Raw genomic sequence first — 4,552 nt, 5'->3', positions numbered from 1 at the left:
ATATGTATGTGTGTGTATGTGTGTGCATGTATATATGTGTTTCTGCACATCTTTTTACTTTATACTATACATTATGTCTTATAAATATATATATATATTTATTTCATTGCGTTTGCGCGCATATGCTTGTATAATGTGCAAATATATAGCTAAGTTTATTTAGGCTGATGGCCGGAAGACATAAAAGCGGGAGTTGCGATGCATTTTATATTCCTACAACCACCTTATGCAATGCTACATTCATATGCACGCACACTTAAAGACTTCGGCATATGAATGCAATGTATGCAATGATGTTTGTATTTCTTATGTATTGAGGGAATGCAGATATACGAAGGTTTACCGCTGTATAAAAATGCGTATATATGCAATCACTGATGTTTATCATTGTGTTTCACCTATTTGTATTCACTATATTGAATATAGTAAACACATCTGGACACTGTTGGAAGATATGACCATTACATGGAATACGGGTTCCTATATCAAACTTATGGAATGCACCTCGACGAATATTGTTATATCTATATGTTATATCTATATGTTATATCTATATTGTTATATCTATATGGATTTTGCATCAGTGCAGGGAGCAGATAAGGGTGCGTGGCTGCTGATATTTCGGCTAATTTCTTACAAACAGGTGCTGTTGCAATTTCTTGTACATGCAAAGTTCTTAGAACAAAACAAGTGTTTTCTGATAAGTATCGGTAACGCTACATTTCAACATATCGATTTAACGGTCAATAATGTTCCAAACATCCTGGAAATTGCCTGAAGATACTTAGGTATCGATGTGATCTCAATGAAGTGCACCATTAACGGCTACAAGAAAAGTTTTTTACGATTATTTAAATCAAAAACAAAAAGAATTTTCGTGTTAACACAATCAACGCATGTAATATCTCTCGATACGTAATTATTAATATGGTATATATATATATATATATATATATATATATATATATATACGTACTTATATGTAAACACACATATATATGGATCTATATCAATACGTATATGAATGTGTGTGTATCAATACCTCTTTTGATTTGAAATATATCATTAAATGACTTATTTACACATTTCTTGACGCTTCCGAGTTGCTTCTAATTAAATTTAACTTCTGTGAGAGATTAGAACGTCTTCTTGAACGAAGAGAAACTTTTGTACAATTAGTTTGCGGGTGTGTCATGTTGATAGAATATTTGGAGTTTGTGTGGTGCAGGATTTTCTATCCAAGGAGACTAATCCAATACAATGCAGCCTATAATTTATAGCTCTTTTTCGTTTTGAAGAGTAACATTATATATGTATGTACACACTCGTAGACACAGGCGCGTATAATATTGCAATGTAATTTCAAAAGGATCACAAGAAAGCAGGTGGTGTGTGAAAGGCTAAGAATTTATAAAATTTACTGTCTCGCAATTGTCAGATATATTATCCAGGTGATATATACATAAATATTTTGTCTTTCTAAGTGTGTTGAGAAATGAATATCACGTAAAATTTATATTGTGTTTTACGCACCGTATTTTCTGCATCAACTCGCGCCAATTGGATTCTTGCCGACATCGAGATCTGTATGATGTCCACTAAAATAGCGTAGTTTATCTTTTGTATGGTATCAACGATTTAAAGTTGTATAATAGCACCGTAAACACAATTCTCAGAACACACTGTATTGAGTTGTAGCAATGTGTGTGCGTTTGTGTGTTATGTGTTTCTAAGTCGCTGCTTGTATAGGAACAGATTCGTGATAGTTGATGGTGATAGGAAATAGCAAGACATTATCTGTTTCGCATCTATTTCATTATAAAATTTCTTTTATTACCAAAACAAAACATCAAAAAGCATATCTTATCCGTAAGTAGAAAAAAAAAGATGGCCCTATTAGATTTTACTTTTTTATTTATGTTTAAATATCTCATAGATGGTACTATGTTTATTTTCATTATCGTAATTGTGAGATTACGCAGCATATGTAGTCTATTATACACACACACACACACATTCGTGCATTGTTTGTACGTGCGTGAATGTGTGTGTTTGTGTATTGTTTATATATATGTATATATGTGTGTGTGTGTGTGTGAGAAAGACAGAGAAAGAGAGGGAGGTGGGGAGAGAAACGGACTGGCAGACTGATATATGTGTACAATGTTAATTAAATTCGTTACATGTTTAGAAAAAAGAACAAAATTCTCCATGTCCCCAATTGAAAACATTCCACCGGAGTATATTTGTAACAGGATAGCGTCTGAATTTCTCTTCAAGCATGCTTTCTAAATTTTGAATTTAGTTCCAAGTATGTTGGCTAGATTTTAATATTCTAGATGCCCTCCTGTTGTTGTTTCGACACCTACTGAAATCAGGGACATTGCAGACTTTAGAAAGTAAAGCAAGAGTAGCGAAGAATAACAATTTGGAAACGTTCAGCAGACGGTCCTGAGTACTTAGGAAAAAGCTTTTAGAATGACGCTCATAAAAGAAACGACTGTCTTCAAGTTAACATTGCTGAAAGCATTATAGCTTTATGAAATTGATATGGCTGTATACGTTTAGTATTATTCAGAGCATAATATTTTCCTATATAATTCATAAGTAAATACTTGCATTTATGTGTGTACGTGCATGCTTGTGTATTTGCGTCTGCCTTTCAGTACATATCTATGGAAGTAGAACAGAGAACGACCCTATCCTGTGATCTTTAAATCATTCTCAGTTAGTTATCCGCGCCTGATAATTGATTTGCCGTTAATCTGTGAGTTTGTATGGAATAACTACTTGAAACTGAAGGAGGTTTGCTATGATCGATTAAATTTGTGAAAACGATGCCCCCATCAGAACTACACTTCAAAACATAATCAGATTTTGACATGCTAGATATATAATGGATATGTATAGTAACAAACTATTTAATTAATATATATATATATATATATTATTCATTCATGTTGTTGGATAGTCTCCAAGTTTCGTTTTGATCACATCAATCACATTTCAATATTTTTTAATAATAAATATGCTGAGAAATTTCGTACAGTAGAGTTGATGAATCTTCGATTATTTTATTTGCACTTACATATACTACAACTGAGACATTGTGACAGTGGAATACAGGTGAGCTGTAAAAACACTATAGTTTTCGGACATAAACCGTTCTAAACGTTAAATGCAAAGGATAGTATTTTTGTCACCAATGATTTTGCCTTGGTATACGGTTTATTCTACATTTTTTCATTATCTTGATTAAGTTAAAAGCATGTTTACTGAACGTCTGTTTTGTTAATTGAATTAGAAAACAGGATATATGCTATTTTTAAAACAATTCAATAATGCATTAGTATAATGAAATTATTGAACTCACTATAGGATGCACCAGCATAGATTTTGCAAACTTCATTCTAAAACCATACTGCCTTATAGGGACTGGGTTGGTATTTTTATCTCGACAACTAATAATGTTTCATTTTAAAGTGAATTTGTGTATAATTCTAGTTGTAACTATGAGAATGTAGCTGTTTATAAATATTCTGTGGGTGCCTAAATACAATACAAATAGCATTGGATTTAAAATGTAATTAAATAGAATGCGGTACATACACATACACATGCACGCACGCGCACACACACAAACTGAAAAGAATTATCATCTCTGTAAATTCCAAATTCATTAACGCCTAATTTATCTCTGGTATTCTAAATACAAATAATCTCATATCTCTATTACTGAAATTCATACCTTAGATCTTGCTGTTGAAATGATTAGCACACAACAGGGTTACCGTAATATGTGTGTGTGTGCGTGTGTGTGTGTCTGTGTGTCTGTGTGTGTGTGTGTGTTTGTGTGTGCATCCCGCTGGACAATCTGCATTGGTTGGGTTACTTCCCTGTGACCTAGCACATCGACAAAAGAGATTGACAAAAGAAGTGCCAGGCTTTAAAAATAAATCCTGAGGTCGATTCATTCAAATAACCCCACTATGGCTACAATCTTACGGCTGAAACGGGTATACGATCAAAAATAAATGTGTGTGTACTTGTTTGTGCGCTTATTTGTCTGTGTGTATACGCGTGCGCATGTAATTATGTGTGCGTACGCAAAACAATTGGCGGAGTCCTAAATGAAAATTACAATGTTCATGACATTTAGATATCGTTTATAAACGTGGGGATAAACTAGCGTATACGCTTGTAGTGAGGGATAAACGTATATGTTTGCATAATTTAAGATTATACGTATATATGTGTGTGTGTAAGTGTCTAAATGATTGTGTGTACTTGTATATCATGAACTAACTGTTACTTTCTCAAATGCAGCACAGAATTTTGTCAGTGAACAGGTTGCGGTCACAAAGCGATGAACGTATTTTGACAAGTCAAATTTAAATGTTGAAGTAAATCTAACGGTTTTTGTGTATTATTTTAAATAGCCTCGATTTATACAATTCTATACATAATAATAATGTATTACATATGCTTAATGATAATAGTATTTTATACATATACATACATATATATATATATACATATACATACATATATA

Source organism: Octopus bimaculoides, chromosome 12, assembly GCF_001194135.2.
Source record: "Octopus bimaculoides isolate UCB-OBI-ISO-001 chromosome 12, ASM119413v2, whole genome shotgun sequence".
Lineage (NCBI taxonomy): Eukaryota > Metazoa > Mollusca > Cephalopoda > Octopoda > Octopodidae > Octopus > Octopus bimaculoides.
This window is presented reverse-complemented; position numbering follows the sequence as displayed.